Source organism: Stomoxys calcitrans, chromosome 2, assembly GCF_963082655.1.
Source record: "Stomoxys calcitrans chromosome 2, idStoCalc2.1, whole genome shotgun sequence".
Taxonomy (NCBI): Eukaryota; Metazoa; Arthropoda; class Insecta; order Diptera; family Muscidae; genus Stomoxys; species Stomoxys calcitrans.
In genome coordinates this window covers 146,601,255-146,628,854 of record NC_081553.1, presented here as the reverse complement: position 1 = coordinate 146,628,854, position 27,600 = coordinate 146,601,255, and the positions used below count along the sequence as shown (strand labels likewise).

The window sequence follows — 27,600 nt, the reverse complement described above, 5'->3', positions numbered from 1 at the left end:
AAAGTTCATTATCCTATAAACTGATTGTCTACACAGGTTATTGGAAGTTCTACATTAAAAAGGGGGTATCAAAAACTGCTAGTCTTTATAAAATTTGTCTATGACACACCTTCTAACTTATGCACCAGGGTAGCCATAATCATAAATTCAAGAAAGTTTAACTTAGTTGTATGATTTCCTTACTAATCTTTAACTCTGCCAAAAACTATAATTTTTGTCTAGGTTTACAACGTTGTCGACATATGTATTATGCGTCGACAATGTATGACATATAGGTCAGAGTTTTCGACAGGCCATCTCTGTTTGTAAGAATCAAATCGGCAATTAATTGAGGCTTCTATGATCTCAAAAAGTCGTATCGGGGTATTGGTTTTTAAGGGGCCTATATTTATATTTATTTATGAAGGCCACCGTAGCGAAGAGGTTAGCATGTCCGCGTATGACGCTGAAAGCCTGGGTTCGAATCCTGGCGAGACCATCAGAAAAAGATTTTCAGCGGTGGTTTTTCCCTCCTAATGCTGGCAACATTTGTAAGGTACTGTGCCATGTAAAACTTCTCTCCAAAGAAGTGTCGCACTGCGGCACGCCGTTCGGACTCGGCTATAAAAAGGAAGCCTCTTATCATTGAGCTTAAACTTGAATCGGACTGCACTCATTGAATTTTGTATTTACTTATGAACCTTTGTGGATAGCATTCAGTATGAGTATTGGAGAACTCAAGTGTACATTATGTACCAAATTTAAACCAAATCGGGTAAAACTGAGGTTTCTAGGGGCTTAAGAAGTAAAACTAGCTATCATAGCTGGATCGACCCAGAATGTCAAGGTGACCCTTTAAAAAATATATATTTTTGAAAGGGTCTCAGATCTAGATTTAAAGTTAGGTATAAAGATCGCACTCTCGATTTTTTTATTATTTCTTCTTCTCCCTTTATACTGCAACTCCTATTGTAGGAAGTAGGAAAAATTGCGACGTTTCAACTCCTTCTGTCTTAACAAAACGTTAAAAATATGACTAATTTGGGTATATTTTATATTTTTATATCTTTCAGTTAATTTTGAGCGATTTACAATAGTAATACTTCGTACTGATAAACATTTTGTGCTTATTCTCGTGAAGCTGTGTGTAAGATTTCAGAACACTACACTCATAGAAAAAAGTTTGCTGAAAATACACTGCCTGCTGAAGATTAGTAGTTAATTCTGCTGCTTTTGTAGCAGTAGTTCTGCTAATACAGCAGTAGTTCTGCATTTTCAGAGCAGCAGGCTTACTGCTGAAATGTCAGTTGTTTGCTGAAAATTACTGCTGCTTAATTTTTAAGGGGATGTTAGAAAAAACAAACAAAACACATATGTAAATGTGTGTCTCAATGGATGTTTATAATCACCACTGATTGTATACTTATCATAATCCTTTTTCTTTAAATTTAGATACAAAATGCCATGCCATTCATGTACACATTAGTAGAGCAGTAACAAAAAATGCGACCGGGCTCAGCCTCATTTCAAAATATATACCAATTGATGAATCAAGTAGCTTCTTTACAGTAATATTCCTCAAATTAAACTTATCTCTTCCAACAAAATTTCTAAAAAATGCCTAAAGTAATCAAAACATGTAATAGTACTTAAAACAGCAGATTTTGTTTGCTGATTTAGCTGACCAATATGTTTGATGAAACAGTAGTAATGTCTGTTTTCCCATTTTGAGCAGACAAAAGCTGCTGTTGTTGCAAACATTTTTGCTGTTTTGAATAACAAATTTGGTTGAGTGTAGGCAATGTACAATTAATGTACCAACTGTTAGCAAATTCAGTTCTAACTGTACACCTAAACTCAGGCGAGTTTTTTTCCGTTCTATATTTTTGTAGTACGTTTATGTGATTTCGTGACGAATGTACCAAATAGTACCAAGTTGATCACTTATTTTACATTACATTTTATAATTCTGGCAATGGATACCAGAACTAAATGTACGCTTCGCATCACTTTTCTAATTTTTTTAAGTTTTTTTCATAGCACTTATAATTCAAGGCCCAGTGTTTGAACCTTCAAGAGTCTTTTTCAATTCATTGCATTATGAAATGCTAGTTTTCGTAAACGTTCGGCGCCTTTCAAGACGAACGCCTGGGTTTCTATCAGAGAACCGCATAAGACCCAATTTTTGGCAATCAATAGGCACTTATGAAAAGCGCCCATTAGACACTTATGTTTGTTTGTTAAACCAAATATGCGGTTAAACAATTTATTCTTCATTAGTATATTTAATATTAAGGTTTGAGTTTGTTGTAAAATTCTACAATATGGAGCACACCCAAAAGCGTTTAGACCGTGATGTAGCTAGGATTCAAAGAGGAAAAGGTAAGCTTGTTTCGCTGCTGAAAACGGCTCACAATTATTCAGATGAAAGAAAACATATATTGCTTTTCTCAGCTTTTTGTTTAGTTCCAATATTTGTACTTAATTGAATTGACCGCTTCAATAGTCGTGCCGTATTTATCATTGTCATTCAAGATATGATTTGTGTGGAGACAATGATAATTCTTAAATTTAAAGTTTTCATACTCGAAATTCCTATATGTAGCCACCTCGATAACTTGTTTAATTCTGACTGCATAGTTAGATGAGCTATTTTTAAAATTTGAATATAATACGCAAGCAAAAGATTTGCTTTCTTTCAAAATACTTGTAAGCTAGTTAGTATAGATTAAGTAAAGCCGTAGCCCGAGGTTTGATAATTGGGGTACACCATACATTATCGGGATTTCTTGGCAGATATGTCCATCTATTTTTACCCTAAAAGATCTACATTGCAGGTAGTTTTTAAACCATAGAAGGCAATGACCTCGTGCTCCATAGCTCTCAAGTGTTGATATCATTTTTATATGAAAAGGATGGCAAATGCTTTACTAAAATCTTTTTTTTTTTTTTTTTTTAATTCATTTTTATTAATGCTTTCTATCTTAGTATAGATATTTACATTATTATCGACATTATTTTGTATATTATAATTACTAATGGTGCCAACCCAGTGGTTGGCCCACGTATAAAATTTATTTATGCATCATTAAAGTGGAGTTAAAAATTTACAGTAGGTCTTGCGGTGCTTTTCTTTTGAGCCGCTTAAATGTTTCAGTGTTCCTAAATATCTAAAATCTAATGAATAAAGTTAGACAGCCTTTTATTTATATGATTGCAAAAATGACAAAGGAGCTTATCAATATTTTTTTTATTTTGAAAATTATATCGATTTTTATTTATAAATTGGAATTTAGTCAAAAAGGCGTTCAATCTTCTCACTGCTATTTCCTCCAGGACTTGGCCTATTACCGGCAGTATAGAGATTAGTCGATAATTGTTTAAATCATTTTTCGTGCCTTTTTTTAAATATTGGCCTTACTATTGATTTTTTTTACCAGTTTTGGTTTATTGTTTTCTTGTAAACTAGATTTGATTTAGGGTGTTATTACAGGTATGAACTCCTTAGCGTTTCTTTTTATGTCTTTCTGTCTGATTCCATCCATTAAAGAGATGTGGTTTAATTCAAAATTGAAATTTCAAGCACTAACAATAAATTATGCACCATACGAAAGGGTATAACATTTTCTTTTATATTCCGGAAAAAATATTGTCTTCGTCTTGCGACTTATAACTTAGTTGTAATAGGTTCAATAACATACAATTTTCACTGGTTTTTCAAACTTACGTTAATTCGTATAATTTTTGTAGGAGTTTTTTCAGAAAAACTGTATGACCTTGAAACTTTAAACCTATCTGTTTCAAGCATTCAACTAATTTTCAAAATTTTTCTTCAGAGGTAATCATAGTTTTACATATCGTAAAATAATGCACTTCTGATGACTTTCATATTTTTATGTTTTTTAAGAAAACGTGAAGATATAGTTGGCTATTAAAACGCGCCCAATCCACGTTTTTCTAGTTCATGGAATCCTTTACTATAAACATGTACAACAAATTTTGCCCGTTTTGCCACATTTAAATTTTTGATGTTGTTTTTAACAATTCGACGCAAAAAGCACCTATTTCGCTGTTTGCATTGCTTGTATGCTAATTTTTACCCAACCTCTTGGGCACATGTTTCATTTAAAGTTGATTAAAGCTTGAATGAGTCATCTGAGATTTTATGCAGACCTATTTTCCCAATTTTTGTTGCTTTTCATGTAAATCTCTTTTGTTTTGGGGTCTTTAAAGCCATGTCAGCTCCGATTTGTTACAATCAGTAACAATCAAAAGTTACATTCCGACAACATCCATTAAATGTACTATTATTGTTGCGGTGCGCTTTGTGTAAGGGCGTAGAGTCGTTGGTTAATTTCCACCAAATAGTCTGGTGTGTATATTTATTAGAACTATAATAAATATGACTGGATTTACTTTAAAATTATAAAATTTTTTCCTCATTTATCAATGTCTGTGTTTAGGTTAGTTTGAAAATAGGGTGCGGATATTAAGCCGCCCCAGGCCACCATGGACATACACCTAAGCCAGTAATCGGTTTGTTGTGCGCTATAAATACTAAAAATAACCTCGAAAAAGAAAATCTAAGTCAGGAATCGCTAATTATTTTCTATACGACGCACCTAAGTTGACTCATGCCTGGTACTATGTCTCCACCTAAGTACCGATGTCTGTTGACCGCGACGGCCGGGCAATAACATGGGAAATTCTCCAACGTCTCACCATCTTCCCAACATGCTATCACTTGCCGCACCGATTTTGCAAAAGTGAGCTGGTAGTCCTATGTGTCACGTTATGATACCGAAAGCTATACTGACCTTTTTCTTACTTCCTTTCAGTAATAGCCTAGTCTTCTCACGATCCGTATCTTCCCAAAGGATTTTCATCGTCCTACCGACCGTTTCGCTGCTTCAGAGCGTTACTGGCCATCAGGGCGTTGTATGACCTGCTTCTATCCTCTATCCATTCTCCCATTGCCTTAAATCTCATAGCCGTCAATGGGTCGGATATCTAGAATTGTCTCCAGTATTCTAGTGGGCGTAGTCCTTATCGCTCCGCCTATGCCAAGACAACATGTTCTCTGAACGTGCTGTATTATTTTTACGTTGCACTTTTTCTCCAGTACACCCAACTAGTGAAGCGTAAGAACTTATTGGTCTAATAACGCTCCTGTAAAGCAATGGACTATCGACGGATTCAAGCCCCATTTTGAGCCTACTGTCCGTCCACGTGGTGTCCAACATCTGTGGGCCTTCTCGGTACACTCCTGAATGTGACACTTTCAAACTACTACTCCACGAAATGTGGGGTAGTACCTCACCCTATTAGTACCTCATTTCCTATCTGTTTTGTTTCCTCACCAACCGTTGCAACTCTGACGTGGTGGCAGTGTTGGAGAGTCAAAAGGCAGATAAAGTGTTGCCAGGTATGCTCCACCGTCTCAGTGTCTCATCACTGTTGCATCCGACGTTGAAAATTCTGGGGAATACATATTATTCAAATTTGCATGAAAAATAATGCAGGTCCTCAGCCGAGTACCAGTGTTAATAAAGAATAATTGGTATTTGATATTGTTCAGTCCAGGAACTTTGTACCGGGTCGTCTATGGCTCCTGAATAAAGGTAATATTAATCTTGCCCTTGATGGTTTCTCGCCCCGGTGAAGTTTTATCTAAATGACCTCAATCATTAGTCCTTCAGTAAATGGACATCATGGGAGTGCGTGATGGTCTCACGTCTGCTCCCTGTTCTTTATAACCCATTAAGTTTCCTGTCACTACACTGTCCAATGGTCTTTCCTTATCCTAGTCTTCCCAATTAAGAGAGTCGGTTATTGTCTCGTCTTCGTCCCCCTCTCCGTTACGCGTTATTGAGTGTCCCGCCACAGCACCGCCTGATGGCTCAATCTGAGCATATACGAGGGTTTTAAGTGGCAGTCTGCCTTCAGACTCACTTTGTCGTTATCGTTCATTGTGATACCACAGGAACAGAAGAAGGAATGTGCCTTCTAGCTCCTACCGTTGAATCATCCAGATTACTTTAAAAATCCCAACAACTTGCGAATATTCACATGTGCTAAATCAGACAGGTTCTTAACGATATGAGAACCTAAAGTGGAACTTTCTCTGACTGCTAATGCGGGACACACACAGAAAGTGTTCTATAGTTTTTTCTTCTTCGATGTCCTCACAGCTTCTGAAAAAGTTGTTGCTGGCAACATTCAGTCTGTCAGCATGTATTAAGATTAGATAGTGACCTGTCATGACGGACACGTCTGTTCTAACCATTGACAGCAAAGCGGTATACCTCTTCAAGTCTATATTAGGCGATATAGTTTTTGAATGCTCACAGCCCCCTCTTTATGATCATCTATCATTCGTTGTCCATAGGGCCTGGTCTTAGCTTACATGTCGCTTGAAGCATACCCACAGATTCCATTTTCCCTGGAATGTGTAAGGAAGTTCCTAGTCTTACAAGCTCATCCGCTTAGAATTCCCTGGGATATCTCTGTGGCCCGAAACCCAGAACAGGTGAATTTTGAACTGTTCGGACATCTCGTTGAGAGACCGGCGACAGTCGAGGGCGATTTTTGTGTTTAGAATACCTTCTCCAGGCATGTAATGGCTGTCTGAGAAGATATTTATGCCAATCGTCGTAATGAAATTATATCTTAGCCATTCCATCACTTCCTTAATTGCAAGGATCTCCGCTTGATACACACTGCAGTGGTCGGGTCACCTTTTCGATATGACCAGTTGTAGATCTTTAGAGTACACCCCACCTGGTAGTCTAGTTTGGAACCATCCGTATAAAAATCAATGTAATTGTATGTTACCAGGGATATCGTAGTTCCAATTCCAAAACAGTGGCTCAGGTAGTGTGTAATCCACACTTCCTGGAAAATCGGACATTGTATCAAGGATAACACAGTAGCCGCCACATGACCAAAGAGAAAGTTCAATTAGCCGCACGGCAGTGGTTGCAGCAATTTATCTAGCTACAATATCCAGAGGCTTTAGATGTAGCAACAAATTTAGTGCGTCAGATGGTGTCGTCTCAAGTGCGGCTGTGATGCACAAACAAGCCATCCTTTGGATCCGGTTGTCTATTACACAGTAGGTGAACTTTTGAAGCGCCATCCACCAGACCACAACGCTTTCTGTAAATGGAGCATTCTCTGCTCCTAAGATGACAGGTTCCACTGTAGGTAGCTTGTATCTCCATTTGAAAAGAACTACTTCTGTCTTGGACTGACCACTTTCGGTTGCCTCTAGACCACTTTCGGTAGCCCACTTCACTGTTAGACGTAGAGGTTACTGAAATATTGCTGGTAATGTTTCTCCAGAGAAAATAATATATTGTTCATGACTATATTCCAAAGTAGAGGAGACAGTACACATTTTTAAGGTATTCCTCTGCTGACCAATCTTTTTAGATCCACAGATCCCAAGCCTGCCGGAATGCATCTTTTAGTAAGTTATTAATAAACTTTATTACGGTAGAGTTGATGCCTAGAAACTTCAACTCATTCATGGTTAATGTCGATTTTATAGTATTGAAAGCATCTTCAATGTCAAGAAATGCTACCATTGTATATTCCTTGACAGCGAGAGAACCCTCTACGTAGCCGATTAGGTCGTGAAGGGCTGTTTCAGTAGATTTACCTTTACTATATGCATACTGCTGCAGAGACAGGCAATCTCCAGGGATCATTGCTCTAACATATGTTTCTATCAACCTCTGAAGAGTCTTTAGCAAAAAGGATGACAGACTAAAAGGACGAAAATCTTTCGGCTTCGTGTGCTAATTTTTTCCTGCTTTCAGAAAGAAAATTACCTTAGTGTCCCCATCCCACAGTTATGTATGACATGCTGATACATGCAGAGTATATCTCCCTAAGCCAATGAACCAGTCTATCAGACACAGCTTGTAATTTAACCGGTAATATAGTATCAGGGCCTGGCGACTTAAAGGTAAGGAAACTTCTCAGACACAATCTCCCTAATAACCTCCGACGAATGCATACCAGTGACAACCTCTTCTGGCGCCACATTGTGTATAAACGAGTAGTTGTAGTGTTTCCTCACTAGACATTGTTCATACATATTCTGACTTCTGAATATAACCCATCGTAATAGGTCTAGAGGACAGAATCTTCCTTAGCTAAGAGGCCTTAGATGTATCCTCCACGGAGCTGCAGAATTCCACCCAGGATTTGTTCTGAGCCTTTCTCAACTCGCCCTTATATTTCCTTAGCTCAGCCTTATAGATGTCCCAATTGGGATGTGCTTTTGTGGCTTACTTTCTCCGAGAGTGGCTACATCCTTTCCCCAGTGCCGTGCTCAGTCTTGGGGTGGTTCTTTCTCATTGGAGGTAAGCTTGGATACGTTTCCATAAAAAAAAAACAAAGTAAGGAAGCTCTTTAATAGAATGAAAATATATAGAAAGGGGGGGCGGGCCCTCCCCCTTACCCTAATTTTCAGAAACACCAGATCTCGCAAGTGGGTGATGCGATTTAAGAGAAATTTTATGTGCTCTCATATAGTACCCTAAAAATAAAAATTTGGTATCCAAATTTTGGATGGGGTACCTAGGGGGGCCGCCCCACTCTAAAACCTACCAAACATATATTTAGAACAATTACGACAATATGGGACGCAAATGAAAGGTATTTAGGATAAGAAAACGTATCTGATATCCAATTGTTGAACCAAGTGCTGGGGGACCACCCCAACCCCCAAAACACCCCTAAATCGGACATATTTCCGACCATGGCAATATGGGACTCAAATGAAAGGTATTTGCGAGTAGAATACGAATCTGATATCCAAATGTGGGACCACGTTTCTGGGGTCCACCCCTTCCCCAAAACACCCCTCAAAACAGGACTTATTTACCGACCATGGGAACATGGGGTTTAAATAAAAGGTATTTGAGTGTAGAATTAAAATTTGATATCCAAATATGAGGCCAAGTGTTTGGGGGCCGCCTCTCCCCAAAAACCTCCCCCACATGGGACACATTTACGACCATAGCCACATGGGGCACAAATGAAAGGTTTTTGGGAGTAAAGCACAAATCTGATAATAATATTCGGGAAAAGTGTCGATGGGGCCACGCCACCCCCACAACACCACCCAACCCCCAAGACACCCCTAAATCGGACATATTTCCCGACCATGGCAATATGGGACTCAAATGAAAGGTATTTGCGAGTAGAATACGAAACTGATGTGGGACCACATTTCTGGGGTCCAACCCCTTCCCCAAAACACCCCCCAAACAGGACTATTTACTGACCATGGGATTATGGGTCTTAAATAAAAGGTATTTGAGTGTAGAATTAGAATCTGATATCCAAATATGGGACCAAATGTTTGGGGGCCGCCTCTCCCCAAAAACATCCCCCAAAGGGGACAAATTTACGACCATAGCCATATGGGGCTCAAATGAAAGGTCTTTGGGAGTAAAGCAGGAATATGATATCAATATTTGGGAAAAGTGTCTATGGGGCCACCACAACACCACCCAAATAGTAAGTATTTTCTCACTTTAGCAATATGAGGCTCAAATAAGAGGGTATATATTTTCAAGGCCAATGCACTGAGTGACCGCCCATCGCCCAAAACACCCCCCAAGCCGGTCATGTTTGCCGACTATGGAAATATGGGGCTCAAATTAAAGGTATTTGGGAGTAGACCACGTATTTGATATCAACATTAGCTACCAACTGTCCCAACACCATAACAACCCCCAAATAGGACGTATTTGCTCACCAAGACAATTTGGGTCGTAAAGACAGTGGACCTAAATAATTACAGTTTTAAGGGTCAATACCCAAACCGGACATATTTGCTGACTTTTGCAATAAGGAGTTTAAATGAGATTTGAAAACGAATTTGATATCCAATTTTGAGGCCAATGGCACTAGACATTGTTCATACATATTCTGACTTCTGAATATAACCCATCGTAATAGGTCTAGAGGACAGAATCTTCCTTAGCTAAGAGGCCTTAGATGTATCCTCCACGGAGCTGCAGAATTCCACCCAGGATTTGTTCTGAGCCTTTCTCAACTCGCCCTTATATTTCCTTAGCTCAGCCTGGGGGTTCAAATAAATGAAATATAGGTATATGAGAATAGAGCACGTTGCTAATATATTTTCCGGGCTTAGTGTTTGGGCGACCACCCCACTCCCCAAAACACCCTTAAATCGGCCATATTTACCGACCATGTCAATGTGGAGATTAAATGAAAGGTATTGGGGGTAGAGCAAGAAATGATACCCACTTTCGGGACCAATTTTCTGGGGGTCTACTCCTTTCCCAAAATAACCCCCAAACAGCAATTTTTTACTGACCATCGCAATATGTGGCTCAAATAAAGGTATTTGGGAGTAGAATACGAATTTGATATCCAAATTTAGGACCATGTATTTAGGGCATCACCGCCTCCCCAAAACACCCCGCAAAGGATAAAAATTTTTCGACCATGCCAAAATGTGGTATTTAAGATTAGAAAACGAATTTGATAACCTACTTTGGGCCATGTGTTTGGGAGACGCCTCAACGTGTAAACTCCCCTAAACCAATGCCAATGCCACCTCACCCCCGAAAACACCCCTAAATCAGATATCATGAGAGTAGCAGGCTGAAATAAAATATTTTAAGAATGGAGTACGCCTTATATCCAAACTTAAATTCGAAGACCTATGAAGATCATATGGGATTCGGACAAAGGCACTTATATTGTTAAACAATAAGTCAAGCGATATACTATATTCGTAGCATGTTATTTCACTAAAAGCTCTTTAATTGTCGAAAATAAATATTCCAAGGAAAAATTTGTTCCATATAAGTAAAAGAACGCGCAGCGGAGCGGGCCCGGGTCAGCTAGTAATAAATAAATTAAATTATATTTTTAAAGAAGCTTAGAAGCTTTTTTGACGACTTTTATATACATTTTTGTTAGATTTGACAGTACTAAAAACGTGTAGTTTAAATGATGTGTGTACAAAGAATAACGAGTGATGAAAATTCCATAGATATATAAAGAAAAATTAATGTAAAATTATGGGACAAACTTATTTTTGTCTGATTTAACAAATTGAGCTTATACAGATAGAAAAATGTTAAGACTCACTATTATTGATAAAGCGATGTCGCCAGGCCTGATCACTTCAGGATGGAGTCCCAGTCTCTAAACTCCCATTATTGTAATTGATGCAAGAATGTAAAGCTCAATTTAAAAAATACCGTGTTGAATATTATATTGTGTATTGTTGACCTTTTTTATACCCTCCACCATAGGATGGCGGGTATACTAATTTCGTCATTTTGTTTCTAACTACTCGAAATATTCGTCTGAGACCCCATTAAATATACATATTCTTGATCGTCGCGACATTTTATGTGGATCTAGCCATGTCCGTCCGTCTGTCTGTCGAAAGCACGCTAACTTCCGAAGGAGTAAAGCTAGCCGCTTAAATTTGGCACAAATACTTCTTATTAGTGTAGGTCGGTTGGTATTGTAAATGGGCCATATCGGTCCATGTTTTGATACAGCTGCCATATAAACCGATCTTGGGTCTTGACTTCTTGAGCCTCTAGAGTGCGCAATTCTTATCCGATTGGGATGAAATTTTGCACGACATGTTTTGTTATGATATCCAACAACTGTGCCAAGTATGGTTCAAATCGGTTCATAACGCGATATAGCTGTCATATAAACAGGTCTGGAGACTTGACTTCTTGAGCTTCTAGAGGGCGCAATTCCTATCCGATTTGGCTGAAATTTTGCAAGACGTTTTTTATTCTTACTTTCAACAACTGTGCAAAATAAGGTTCATATCGGTTCATAATCGATATAGCTGCCATCTAAACTGATCTGGGATCTTGACTTCTTGAGCCTCTAGAGGTCGCAATTATTATCCGACTTGCCTGAAATTTTGTACGACGGATTCTCTCATGACCATCAACATACGTGTTCATTATGGTCTGAACCGGTTTATAGCCCGATACCGCTCCCATATAGATCGATTTCTCTATTTTACTTCTAGAGCCCCCAAAGGGTGTTTTTATTTAGAATGTTTATGATGGATTTAATTTCATTACCTTTTTTTTTGATTTCTTCGGGAGAGACAAAATTACCAATACCCTCTAAAATCACAATAAGGCCTTTCGAGCATTTGGTTTGGTAAGTGCAGTAATTCTTTTTTCTTTATCCAAATGATCTACTAGCTTCTATAGATACTTTCGGTATACGTTACCTCTACAAAAAGATACGTCACGCCTACATAAAGACATAAAAATTGTCCTTACCTAGTGACAGTGTGGAAATTTGTTCACAAGGGTATTCGACGTTTGTTCTCTCAAGTTTATAGAAGGAGGTTTGGCTGCCCTGGTCCCGGATTGTTCACGTCCTCTTTTTCGACTGGACTAAACAAGGAGTAACGGTTTATACTTAGCGTTTCGGCACCTTTCGCTATTTGTGGACTTTGCTCCTTCGTATCAATCGATTCCGGTTTGAATTTCATTTTTCGTTTTGTTATTATCAACGTTACAGTGCGGTGATTCGATTTCCACCAATGGCTTTCGTAAGTCGCTACATAATAAAGAGTGTGATATTACAATGACCTCAAATGGTTTAAGTGGCTTGGCTGCCTGCCACTGCAATCTAACCTAAGGTGGATCATTCACATTTCGATGAAATCTACATTCATTATTAGCTCATTAATTTAAATGTTTGGTTCATGGCTATGGAAAGCATTCGCATTTACTTTATTTCTCTGGTTGATAGTGAAGGCGTTTCACGTTTGCACATTCTCATTTTCTGCCTACCCTGATTTCATCGACATATTTATTTATCAGCTGTAATTACAGTGGCCAGATGAACGCCTAACATATTTTGGATCAGGAACACATTCTTAATCAGACTTGAATTTGGTCATAGCTTTCGTAGGGACGGCTTTGGTTCAGTGATCAACCTTTTGTTTTCCGGGTATGCATCTTACATACAAAGATTCATTGTTTTGGTTCCTCGTTTGTAATGGCATCTCGTCCTCCTATGGCGTTTTCGCAGTCTGGGTAGTCTAGGCAAATAGTTATGGGTCAATAAAATTGTTTGCAAGACGAAAGTGGAGTCAGCATTCACTTCACATTTACCTGTGAGCTTGTGTTATTCGGATTGCATTGTTCGCTTCTTATTAAACATGCATGTAATAGCCACTTTACAACATCGCACATTTATGAGAGCATTGGCCGTGCAGTCAAACGCACATCGAGGTGCTGCACGATGGCTGGAGCTGTTGCTCGGTGCAACACCATACAGGGTAAATGAATGTTAACCGAGCTGTCATAATTAAATTTTATGATGAGGAAAAGACTTAAAACGTAATGCAATGAGTGGGCTTGCGAGTCTTTTTATATCGCTGCAGCAGGAGGGACTTTGGCATTAAATCGTACCCTCGTAAACAAGAGCGTTTAATAGGAACTCACCTGAAGTATTGTTTGTTGTAGTTGAAGGACACATCCTATTTGGTCCAGCAGCTACAGCTTTTACGACTTCTTATATATGTATGTATTTATACCTGCCTATTTACACGTTCTACACATAAAACCAAGATGAAGTCAATGTAAGAGGAGATCAAAGCCGCACGGGAGGGATATGCGACATTAAAGGCCACAAGTTTTATTATCGTTAATGTCATTGAACAAATTTGAAATATTTTGGAGTAGTGAAAAAAGCTGCGCTTGAAAATTAGTGGCTTTTTTAACTTTTTATGATGTTTACACAGATTTTTGTTTTTTTGCACTAACAAATATTTTATAGTTATTGTTCGATATGTAAAGCAGATGTTGATGACTTGCTCCAATTAGGTTTTACTTGTTTAGTTTTTTTTACTATATATATATATATATATATATATATATATATATATATATAGGCCAACGTAGCGCAGAGGTTGGCATGTCCGCCTATGACGCTGAAAACTGCGGCGCGCCGTTCGGACTCGGCAATAACAAGGAGGCCCCTTATCATTAAATTTAAAACTTGAATCGGACTGCACTTATTGATATGTGAGAAGTTTTCCCTTGTTCCTTAGTGGATTAAAGTGGAATATATATATATATATATATATATATATATATATATATATATATATATATATATATATATATATATACATATATTTATTTTATTTCCAATCGGAGTATATTACAATAAAATATAATAGTAAAATGTTCCGTGTGAACATAGTTGCCCAAAGCCTTGACTCCATGATACATGAGGTGATTTCAACTCTCCTTTCGTACAGCGGATCCATATGTTTTTCTGGCGTCCTGTCCTTGCGAGTTTCAGTCTAGGACATTTCTCACTATATCATCGCGCAGTCAGCGTAGAATATGACCCAACCAAGTCAATTTCCTCTTCCGGATTTCTACATCGACAGGGGAAATGTTTGTTCTTATTTGCAATTATTCATTTGAAATAAGGTCCTTTGTTATTTTGCTGCCAAGATCGTTTATATTGAGCGGTGTCAGATTCGATGTTGCTTTCCTCATCAGTTTGGTATTTTTTATGTTTACGGTCAGGCCTACTTTGTCAGCATTTTCATTCAATCGTTCCAGTTTCGCTCGAAGCGCTGCCCAAAGAGGCATATAATGTCCGCGTAGTCGATGTCTCCGAGGAAATCGTTAATACACCAGCGTGTGCCAAAGGGTGCCTCAGCATTAGTTGCTTCTAATACGGAAACTAGTAAAATTTAAAATAGCGTCGGTGACAGGACGTAACCTTCCTTCACTCCTTTGTCGATCCCGAAAGGTCGGATCTCTTTTCCATTGAAATGGACTGAAACTTCAGCATTCCTATTAGCTCCCTAATTAGTGTCACGATTTTCTCAGAGATGCCCTTATTCAACAGCGTCTTACACATTGAACTTCGCAAAACTGTGTCAAAAGCACTCTCGAAGTCAACGAATAAAAGGTTATGCACAGGAATTTAAGATTGTCGGTGCAAGAATGTTCTGGCCGAAAACCTGCAGTCAAGTGCAGGCAAAATACGCGGCAGAAGAAGACTTGCTATCACTATATAGTTTCTAACTGGGTGAGGTCACCCTTCTTTGGGTTTGTGACCTTGATCCAAATCTTCCATTCCCTGGGGATAACGTTTGTATCCCAGGCCTCCCTGATAATTGAATTGATCGCTTGAGCTATGGGGTGAACCCCATACCACAAAAGTTTGACAGGTATACTATCAGGGACGGCTGATTTGCCGTTTTTGAGTGAGACCAGAACGGCTTCAATTTCTTCGCAGGTGAGTACACTCATAGAAAATGGTCAGTTGAAAATAGCAAACACTGTTAGTAGTTTATTTTGCTGCTTTTACAGCAGAAGTACTGCAATGTCAGAACAGTAGACTGACTGCTGAAAAGTCTGTTATTTGCTGGAAATTACTGCTGCTTAATTTATGATGGGTTTGTTAGAAAAAAAAACTAGTAAAAGCGTGCTAAGTTCCGCCGGGCCGAATCTTATATACCCTCCACCATGGATCGGATTTGTCAAGTTCCTTTGACTTTATCAAATATATATGAGCTATATGAAGTTATTGGCTGATATGGACCGTACATGTCATGGCGTACAATTCATATAAAAATATCACCTCCAAAATTTCAAGCAAATCGAGTAATAATAGCGCCTTTAAGAGGCTCTGAAAGTCAAATTGGGAGATCGGTTCATATGACAGCTACATCAGGCTATGAACCTATTTAGACCATACTTAGTTGTTGGAAGTCATACCAAAACGACATATGCAAAATTTCAGCTAAATTGGATAAGAATTGCGCCGTCTAGGATTCAATAAGTCAAATCAAGTGATTGATTTACATGGCGACTATATCAGGTTAAACACTGATTTAGATACTTGGCTAAGTTGTTGGAAATCAAACTAAAACGATATCTGCAAAATTTCAGCCAAATCGCATAGAATTACGCCCTCTGGAAGCTCAAGAAGATCTACCAATGTCCGTCAGTCTGTCGAAAGCACGCTAACTTTCGGAGGAGTAAAGCTAGCCGTTTGAAATTTTGCACAAATACTTTTTATTAATGTAGGTCGGTTAGGATTGTAAATGGGACAAATCGGTCCATGTTTTGATACAGGTCCCATATAAACCGATCTTGGGTCTTGATTTCTTGAGCTTCTAGATGGCGCATTTTATTCGATATGACTGAAATCACTTCCAACAACGGCTATAAGTATGATTAAAATCGGTCCATGTTTTGATATAACTGCCATATAAACCGATCTTGGGTCTTGACTTCTTGAGCCTCTAGAATGCTCAGTTCTTGTCCGATTTGACTGAAATTGTGCTCGTAGTGTTTTGGTATCATTTCCAACAACTGTGTTTAGTATGATTCAAATCGGTTCATAATTTGGTATAGCTGTCATATAAACCGATCTTGGATCTTGACTTCTTGAGCCAATAATGCGCGCAATTCTCATCCGATTTGGCTAATATTTTGCATGAGTTATTTTGTTATGACTTCCAAATACTGTGCTAAGTATGGCGCAAATCGGTACATAACCTGATAAAGCTGTCATATAAACCGATCTGGGATCTTGAGCCTCTAGAGGGCGCAATTCTCATCCGATTTGGCAGAAATTTTGTGCAACGGCTTCTCTCATGGCTTTCAACATATGTGTCTAATATGGTCAGAATCGATCTATAGTTTGACACAATACCCATATAAACCGATTTCCCGATTTGCTTCTTGAGCCCCTACAAGGCGCAATTCTTATCCGAATGAACTGAAATATTACACTATGACTTCTGCAATTTTCTACATTCATTTATGGTCCGAATCGGACTATAACTTGACATAGCTCCAATAGGATAACAGTTCTTATTGAATATTCTTTGTTTGTCTAAAAAGAGATACTGCGCATAGAACTCGAGAAATGCGATCCATGGTGGAGGTTATATAAGATTCGGCCCGGCCGAACTTAGCACGCTCTTACTTGTTTTTTTGTTATTTTAAAAACAAAGGCCATGCCAGTCATATACACATTAGTGCGAGCGATCTCAGCCACATTTCGAAATGTCTATCAATGAATGCGATGTCATGTGTACAAGGAATCTGTTGATCAGGTATCCTCTTTACATTATTTCAAATTAAAATTATCTCTTCCGACATTTCTAAAAATATATCTAAAAAATTTAATAAAAAGTAGCAACAGGCAACCATAAAAAGTAGTATACTCTTTTTTCTTCAGCAGGCTTCTTTATTCAACAAATTTTGCTTGCTGGCCGAAATGTTTGCTAATACAGCAGCCCTATGTTTGCTGAAACAGCAGTAATATCTGCTTTCCCATTTTCAGCAGACAAAAAATGCTGTTTTAACAAAAATTTTTGCTGGTTTGAATAAAAAATTTGGTTGAGTGTAGGACCGTAGATTTATCCCTGTGTGGGTTTCGGCGCACAGAGTTTGCTGATAAATACGTGGTCGATTTGATAACGGGTGCTTCAACCTGCAGATTTCCAAGTATATTTGTGTATATTTTTATTGGGAAATATTGTGCCTCCAATAAAGAGCCGGTTTGTTGTGCAGAAATCAAGCAATCTGTCGCCATTGTCATTCCTGACATTGCCAAGTCCTTACATTCCCATGATTGATTGTAGATAATTGTTGTTATTGCCCACCTTGGCATTAAGATCGTCCACTGTCACTGAGTCTAGTTGGAAACAGAACTGATCCCTTGTTTAGTCGTCATCGGGTTCGGTTGGCGCGTAGCATTGTACAATGGATATTTTGCAAAATTTTGAATTTATTCTTGCCGTCATGATGCCTTCAGATATAACATTGTATGATAGAAGAGCTTGAGCCACCTTGAAAATTTCAGCCATCGTACGTCACTACCGGATTTCAGCCATCGTACGTCACTTAAACCGATAATGTCTAGGTTGTAGTTTGACATCTAGTTCTGAACTTAATAAAGTTTCGATGGGTTGTAGGTCGTCATCGGGGGGTTGTCAGTTCCAATATTTTTTGTTGATGTTTCTGTAATCGTGATTTTTTCAGATGGATGGCAGATTGGGCCATTGCATCGCTACCTAGTGCTGGGGATGCCAGCGACCCTCTAGGCTGGGCTTTCTTGATGGTAAATCTTCTGAGGATCTGCGAACGCCGTCGTTCTCGATTTCCTTTGGATCATCCGCTGCCGACCCTATTGCACAAACCCATCGCGACCGTAGTCGCATCCGTGCAAGCGGACACCTCCTGCGATTTGTAACATAACGTTTATATGAAGTAGCCTTCGAAACAGCCAAAATCGTAATAAAGAAGCCATACGAACGACTTGGCAACTTTAGCCGCATTATTATTAGACAGTCTGAAAATTTTTATAGCAACAAAAAAAAATATTTTGATACAGTCCATATAAACCGAACTTACAATTTGATTTCCTAGTTAGGTTAGTTTGAAAAGAGGGTGCAGATATTATTCCGCCCCATGCCACTATGGACATACACCTGAACCAGTAATCTAAAAAGAAAATTATAATCTAGGAATTCTGTGCTACTTACAAAATCCTAAATTGTTTTCAATATCACTCCCCTAAGTTGGTTCATGTCTGGTTTAATGTCCCCAACTAAGTTCCGGTATCCGTTAGATGCGAGAACCGGGCAATGACAAGGGAAATGCTCCAACGTCTCATCATCTTCCTATGCTATCACTTGTCGCACCGATTTTACATAAGTGAGCTCGCAGTCCTATGTGTCCAGCTTTGATACCAATAGCTATACTGACCTCCTTCTTGCTTCCATTTAGCAATAGTCTCGTCTTTTCACGATCTGGTTCCCCCATAGACCGTTTCGCTGTTTCACAATGTAGCATGCGCATTCGTAGCCCACTCCCCTTAACTCGCACTACGTTGACTAGACCGTATTATGGTCAGGCAGTCTAATACAAATCTCAGTCCCCGGATTCTCGATGTAGACCCCCAGGCTCACTGTGTCCTCTAGCTTTGATGCATCCGTGTAACATAATCTTCCAGATGGCAATACTAGGGTTCCGTCAAATCCAAGACTCACTCTCGACTTTAAGGTTCATCTCAGGTATTCGATCGGAAACATCTTCCCTCCTTCCAGGTTTCCTATCGTCGCCTCAATTATACCGCGATGGTATGAGCTGCTCCCATCCTCAATCCATTCTCTCGCCGCCTTTAGTCTCATAGCCGCAGTGGCTGTCTCATTCTTAATCTGTATGTAAGTGGGTCGGATATCCTGAATAGTCTCCAGTGCCCTAGTGGGCTTGCTCCTCATCGCTCCTCCTATGCCAAGACATCATGTTCTGTTTCATGGTCCTTACGTTTCGCTTTTTCTACATAGCAGTACACCAAACTACTGAGGTGTAACTAAGTATTGGTCTAATCACGCTCCTGTAGAGCCAGTGGACTATCCTAGGATTCAGGCCCCATTTCGAGCCTACGGCCCGTCTACATATTGCCTAACATCTATGAGTCTTCTAACCTAAGTATTTGACCGAAATCGTCTTACTCAGGAAACGTCGTGCGTTAAATTGGCCCAACTTCGTCTTTCTCGTGAACAGTCATATTTCAGCCTTCTCTGGCTTAACATTGAGTCCTCTGGGCCCAGCCCAGTCATATGCCGTATGGGGCCCACTGCATAGCAGGTTCGGATTCTTACCCCTTAGAAGTATCTTTATAATGGTGTCCAAAATACTTTCCATGGTTTTGAGTAGAAAGGCATAACTTGCCTTGTCGGACTTGGGTATAAACCTCACCCTTGCCCCCTGCCAGGCTTTCGCAGTATATGGAAGTCAAAGGCACGCTGTGAAAATATTGGCCAGTTGAGGTGCCAGATAGTCTGCCTCGTTCTGTAGTAACGCCGGAAATATTCCATCATGTTCGGTAGTTCGTTGCTAAATTTTAGGGCATAATAAGGGCATCCAACTACTGTGACAAATGCAATTGATGGTGAAAGGTATATGCAAACATATATTTCAAAACATATATTTTTTTTCGATGACTGCAGTTTTGGCGGTTCAACCCAATAATTAGTTTTTTTTCTTGTTGCTGTCGAATGTAAAAGCTTTTAATCTGATACACGCGTCTAACACTGCATAATTGCATTGATTCATCGCTGCAATGTAATATCAGTGTAAACCATTTTTCAGATAATTGTAGCCAGACAACTTGTCATACAATTCGTACATTTTGCTTGATTTATTTTTTTTTGTCCCCACCATTTTTTCTGTGTCCAGAGTATAATATTTAATTTACAATGCAAACATTTATCTTATGCCAACACGTTTCGCTTCTCTCTTTGCAGGTAATAGTTACTTTGACATGCAATTAGTGGTTACGGCATTAAGGCATTTACCCCAACCGTAGTAAGCCTGCCGACCACGACAAACAACTAAATCCTAGGCCCATCTACTGTATCATAGAGATTCAGCCCATGTATATTGGATATTGGCAAACAAGCCTAAAGGAAAAATAGAGGAAAGTGAGTGGTGAGTGGTTCATACATCATGAGGTTACAAATATACCCTCAAAAATTTATGTTGTCTATTTTAAGTCAAAAACCACAGGATATTTTACAGAAAATTTAATTGGCATTGGAATGCAACCAAAGGTGTAATTTTATAATAAAATCAAAAAACTTTCAACTTAAAACATGTTTGTAACCCATATATATACCACGTCGGATCTGTCACGAACTAAGTTTGAGTTGCCATCATGTCAATTTGTTTTGCGGTTAATCGTGTTGTAGAATATCCTTAAACAATGTCTGCCAACATCATAATCCTTGTTAGATGTCCTGTGGTATTGAAGTCTATTCTGTACATATTCAGCGGTAGAGGTATGTCGTTGAACGCCCATTGTCGGTCAAAACACATGCTGTCTGTCCATCTGTCTAACTACCCATTTGTCCATGTGTCTGTCATTCTATATGTATGTGTGCCCGGAGTACACAATAGATTGAATGCCAACAAAAAGTTTATTACTTTATGCTAAGGATATATTGTTTCTTATATACTTGGCTGTTAAACGTATTGTCGCATTTGCATATTGTACTTTGAAAACGAACATTATACTCATACATGCTACATACTAAGTGGTCTAAACCAAATTTGCCTCTGGCATTTTAAAATGATTCTTTTTAACGCAACAGGATCACAAAACTCCTACAGATGTAATGGAAGCAATCATAAATCGAATTGATATGCAAACTTACCGTAAAGTTCCCAAACACTTTACATTTGTCTGGGCAAAATAAGGAAGGTCCCATTTTCTAAACAAACAAAGGAAATTGGCATTTATATACCCTCCACCATAGGATGGGGGTACACTAATTTCGTCATTCTGTTTGTAAAACCTCGAAATATGCATCTGAGACCCCATAAAGTATATATATTCTTGATCGTGATGTCATTTTAAGTCGATCTAGCCATGTCTGTACGTCTGTCTGTCTAAAGCACGCTAATTTTCGACCTACGCTAATGTAGGTCGGTTGGGAATGTAAATGGGCCAAATCGGTCTATGTTTTGATATAGCTGCCATATAAACCGGTCTTGAGTCTTGACTTCTTGAGCCTCTAGAGGGCGCAGTTCTTATCCGATTTGACTGAAATTTTGCACGTAGTGTTTTGGTATCACTTCCAACAACTTTGTTAAGTATGACTCAAATCGGTTCATAATCTGGTATAGCTGTCATATAAACCGATCTTGGATCTTGATTTCTTAAGCCCATAGAGCGCGCAATTCTCATCCGATTTGGCTGAAATTTCGTTATGACTTCCCATGTTATGACTTCCCATAAATGTGCTTAGTATGGCGCAAATCGGTACATAAACTGATAAAGCTGAAATATTGGGTTGCCCAAAAAGTAATTGCGGATTTTTTAAAAGAAAGTAAATACATTTTTAATAAAACTTAGAATGAACTTTAATCAAATATACTTTTTTTACATTTTTTTCTAAAGCAAGCTAAAAGTAACAAAGACAGAAGAAAGAATGCATTTACAGAGTCACAAGCTGTGAAAAAATTTGTCAACGCCGACTATATGAAAAATCCGCAATTACTTTTTGGGCAACCCAATATAAACCGATCTGGGATCTTGATTTAGCAGAAATTTTGTACAACGGCTTCTATAATGACCTTCAACATACGTGTCTTATATGGTCAGAATCGATCAATAGCATGATACAGATCCCATATAAACCTTTCTCCCGATATAAACCGATCTGGGATCTTGATTTGGCAGAAATTTTGTACAACGGCTTCTCTCATGACCTTCAACATACGTGTCTTATATGGTCAGAATCGATCAATAGCTTGATACAGATCCCATATAAACCTATTTCCCGATTTTGCTTCTTGAGCCCCTACAGGGCGTAATTCTTATGCGAATGAACTGAAATATTACACTATGACTTCTTCAATTTTCTGCATTCATTTATGGTCCGAATCGAATATTCTTTGTTTGTCTATAAAGAGATACTGCGCATAGAACTCGACAAATGCGATCCATGGCGGAGGGTATATAAGATTCGGCCCGGCCGAATTTAGCACGCACTTACTTGTTCTTGTCAAAATTGTTCCATGGTACTGAGAATTGAATATTCTTACCACTTTTCGTTTTATTAATTATTTCTTCTGGTGGAAAAATGTGGTTGTTTCATTAGAGTACACGCAAAAAGATAAAACGTTTGAGACATTTTTATGAGAACCATAAAAATTTTGCTACAAAGTTCTTCTTTTATTTTATCTATGTAACGTTTCGCCTCAACACATCAAACAGTATCCATAAAGGTAGCATTATTACTATTACTAAATTTGTTTATTGTAGACTATTTAGCAACTTTGCCTACTGTAAAAGTACCTTTCATTTTTTGTAAGACCAAAAACTCTTTAAGGCAAAAGTGTTTCGATAGCCGCAAACGATTATTCGTTTACCGGACCAATAATTATTCTCTTGTGCCTCTTCAACTAGAGAGAGAGGATCATGTGAAAAACACACTAGCAAACATAAAACATAATGGGAGGATAGGTCTTTAAAGGGCCTATATTGAAAAGGGATCCCATGTGAAATAGATGCAAAGTGGCTATAGATCTGTATTTCAATTCTATTACTATTTACCGTTATTTATTATGACCACACCATAGGATGGAGCTACACTTATCTAGACATTCATGAAGGGCAAGGTCGGGCGGTGCCGACTTTTACCCTACACCTACCATATAAGTATAATGTGGTAGCTATATCCAATTCTGAACCAATGTTACGTACAAACAATACGTATCAAATTTTGAGCAAATATGTTGGAACTGTAATAAATACGGCTGAAAAATAACAACATTATTGCAAATACCCAAAATCTGATGAACATATATATGGGAGCTATATCTAATTCTGAACCGATTTCGATCAAACTCAGATAATGTGGAAGTCGTCGGGAAAAGCGTTATGCAAAATTTTTGCAAGATTGATCAAAAAATGCGCTTGCAGTGGCTCTTGGAGTGGAAATCGTGCGGTATACATAGATGGCAGCTTTATTTAAATCTGAGCCGATTTGTATGAACAAGTAATGTCGAGAGTCATAAGAAAATCCTTCCTGCCTAGTTTCGAGAGAATCGGTTAACAAATGATCACTTTATTGCAATATTTCTTAAAATCGGACGAACATATATATGGTAGCTATATCTAAATCCAAACCGATTTCGAACAAACTTCTCAAATAATGTGGTAGTCATTGGAGGATGTGTTTTGCAAAGTTTGACAAGATTGGTCAAAAAATGCGTTTGCAGTGGCTCTAGGAGTGAAAATCGTGCGATTTTTATACCCTCCACCATAAGATGGGGGGTATACTAATTTCGTCATTCTGATTGTAACTACTCGAAATATTCGTCTGAGACCCTATAAAGTATATATATTCTTGATCGTCGTGAAATTTTATGTCGATCTAGCCATGTCCGTCCGTCTGTCCGTCCGTCCGTCCGTCTGTCCGTCCGTCCGTCCGTCCGTCCGTCTGTCTGTCGAAAGCACGCTAACTTCCGAAGGAGTAAAGCTAGCCGCTTGAAATTTTGCACAAACACTTCTTATTAGTGTAGGTCAGTTGGTATTGTAAATGGGCCATATCGGTCCATGTTTTGATATAGCTGCCATATAAACCGATCTTGGGTCTTGACTTCTTGAGCCTCTAGAATGCGCAATTCTTATCCGATTGGGATGAAATTTTGCACGGCGTGTTTTGTTATTATATCCAACAACTGTGCCAAGTATGGTTCAAATCGGTTCATAATCTTATATAGCTGTCATATAAACCGATCTTGCGTCTTGACTTCTTGAGCCTCTAGAGTGCGCAATTCTTATCCGATTGGAATGAAATTTTGCACGACGTGTTTCGTTATTATATCCAACAATTGTGCCATATGGTTCAAATTGGTCCATAATCTTATATAGCTGTCATATAAACCGATCTTGGGTCTTGACTTCTTGAGCCTCTAGAGTGCGCAATTCTTATCCGATTATGATGAAATTTTACACGACGTGTTTTGTTATGATATACAACAACTATGCCAAGTATGGTTCAAATCGGTCTATAACCTGATATAGCTGCCTTATAAACCGATCTGGGATCTTGATTTCTTGAGCCTCTAGAGTGCGCAATTCTTATCCGATTGGAATGAAATTTTGCACGACGTGTTTTGTTATTATATCCAACAATTGTGCCAAGTATGGTTCAAATCGGTCCATAACCTGATATAGCTGTCATATAAACCGTTCTGGGGTCTTGACTTCTTGAGCCTCTAGAGTGGGCAATTCTTATCCGATTGGAATGAAATTTTGCACGACGTGTTTCGTTATTATATCCAACAATTGTGCCAAATATGGTTCGAATCAGTTCATAACCTGATACAGCTGTCATATAAACAGTTCTGGGGACTTGACTTCTTGAGCCTCTAGAGGGCGCAATTCCTATCCAATTTGGCTGAAATTTCGCAAGACGTTTTTTATTGTTACTTTCAACAACTGTGTCAAATAAAGTACAAGTCGGTTCATAACCTGATATAGCTGCCATATAAACTGATCTGGAATCTTGACTTCTTGAGCCTCTAGAGGTCGCAATTATTATCCGATTTGCCTGAAATTTTGTACGACGGATTCTCTCATGACCATTAACATACGTGTTTATTATGGTCTGAATTGGTCTATAGCCCGATACAGCTCCCATATAAATCGATCTCTCTATTTAACTTCTTGAGCCCACAAAGAGCGCAATTCTTATTCGAATTGGCTGACATTTTACACAGGTCTCCAACATAAATATAATTTAATTGTGGTCCAAATATCGCTCTTTTAGCAGAGCAAATCTTTTCTTATATCCTTTTTTTTTTGCCTAAGAAGAGATGCCGGGAAAAGAACTCGACAAATGCGATCCATGGTGGAGGGTATATAGGATTCGGCCCGGCCGAACTTAGCACGCTTTTACTTGTTATATATATGAACGCTATCTAAATCCGAAACGATTCTCATAAAATTCACCAATTATGTCGAGATTCAAGAGAAATTTAATAATGCTTCGTTTATGGTCAGCGTTTGATATGTTGAATTGAAACGTTTTACAGTTACAATAGAGTCTCACCATAGGATATTCGTCGTTCAACCTTCGGCCTTTCACCGCCTACGTCCTTAGTTCGGACTGTGTCGATCCGAAAGGCGTCGGGTTAACAAAGATTGCTGACGGCTGTCACTCAAACAATGCGGATCATGCCATCCTCAGAAAAGGCGATAATTTCCTTCATACACTCCAAGACTGTTCGTGACCTAACCGTCCTGGTAGTCATTACCCATCTGACCAGTTTGCTGCCCATAAAGATGTTTACACTCAAAGTCCTCGCGTTAACATCACATCACTTCACGCATCCCGTGATTGCCCAAATATCCGCCTGCATAACCATATTATGGTCAAGCAATCGAATCAGTTCCTGGGTGGTCAATGCAGACCCCAGGCTCTGTCTCCAGCTTTGACCAATGGAAACCTGGAAGGAATGGATTATACCGCGATAGTATGAGTTGCTCCCATCCTCATCCTTGAGAGAATCTTTTCCACTTCCGCTCCTTGCTTGTGTACGCCGTGCTCTGTTATAAAGTCTGTGGATCTCTTTCCCAATGTTACGAAGGACAACCATCTTCGAAAGACCCCACTAGTGCAGTCGTAATCCTATGGACATTGTGGTCAAATTATTATGCTTTTTATGACAAATACCACAGGTCCTCGTCCGAGTACTAGTATTAAGATAGATAATTAATTGGTAGTTGATATCAATCTTGTCCTTGCTGATTTTCTCCACCAGAGCGACTGTAGCAGTCTCGCTCCGGAGGAGGTTTATCTAGATAACCTCAATCATTGGTCCACCAGTAAACGGGCTTCTTGGGAGTATTTTTGATCTCATCGTCGTCTCCCTGTTCTTCAGGCTGCATTGAATTTTCTGTCACTCCGCTGCTTGATGTTCCAATATTTAAATCATTGCCTATCCTAGTCTTTCGAATCGAGAGAGTTGGAGATGGTTCCATTGTAGGCTCCCTGTTTGTTAGGCGGTATTGAGTCACATGCCACTGCATGGCCTGATGTCTGAATATAAGGATCTTTATCTATCCTAGTCTTCCCAATCTTAAAAAAGACAGCCTTGCTTCCGTAGACCGCCATGCCTCTAACCTTAGCCAATCTTGTCACGGTGTCTTGATCAATGTCCACCACAAGGACAGATTCTCCTCCTTCTCCTGCCCCTGCCCTGCGAAAGACCTCCATATCGGTCAATAACTTAATATAAAGGGTGATTTTTAGCTATTATCTATTTGGCAACACTGGTTTAAAAAGCCCACGCACGTTTTGTGTTTTATTTCACTCTCAAACATCTTTAGTTTGGTAATTTACCTAAGAATCGTCTTACAAACGAACAACGCTTGCAAATTATTGAATTTTATTATCAAAATGTGTGCTCTATTAAGAAAGTTCATCGCTCGTTTCTTCCATTCAGCAACTCATTTTTGGTTCAATGGGTGCGTAAATAAGCAGAATTGTCGATCTTGGAGTGAAGATCAGCCAAAAGCATTGCAAGATCTACCAATGCATCCAGAAAAAGTCACAGTTTAGAGCGGTTTATGGGCTGGTGTCACCATTGGACCGTACTTCTTCAAGGATGATGCGACTTGTAACATAACTGTAAATGGTGAGCGTTATCTTGGGATGATATCCAACTTTTTTTGTCCAAAGAGCTTGACATGCATGACATGTGGTTTCATCAAAACGGTGCCACATGCACACAGCACGAGCAACAATGGACTTATTGAGAAGCGAGATCGGTGAACATTTTATTTCTCGTTCGGGTCCGGTCAAATGGTCGCCTAGATCGTGCGATTTAACGCCTTTATACCATTTTTTGCGGGCCAATGTTAAAGCTCATGTCTAAACAGTCAAGCCCGCTTAAATTGACGCATTGGAAGACAACATTGAAGCATTTATTCGTTAGATACCGGTCGAAATGTTGGAAAGAATATGCCAAAATTGAACTAAGCGGATAGACCATTTAAGGCGCA

At 38.9% G+C, this 27,600-nt stretch overlaps 1 long non-coding RNA gene across 1 annotated transcript in view; it reads left to right on the top strand.

Annotated features, from left to right (window-relative positions):
* Positions 1-20,504, top strand: part of LOC131994899 (uncharacterized) — a 426,615-nt gene extending 406,111 nt beyond the window's left edge. Inside the window, exon 3 of the long non-coding RNA XR_009396940.1 lies at positions 20,327-20,504. This is a non-coding gene — a long non-coding RNA (uncharacterized LOC131994899). The remainder of the gene's footprint in view (positions 1-20,326) is intronic.
* The last annotated feature ends 7,096 nt before the right edge of the window (positions 20,505-27,600 follow it).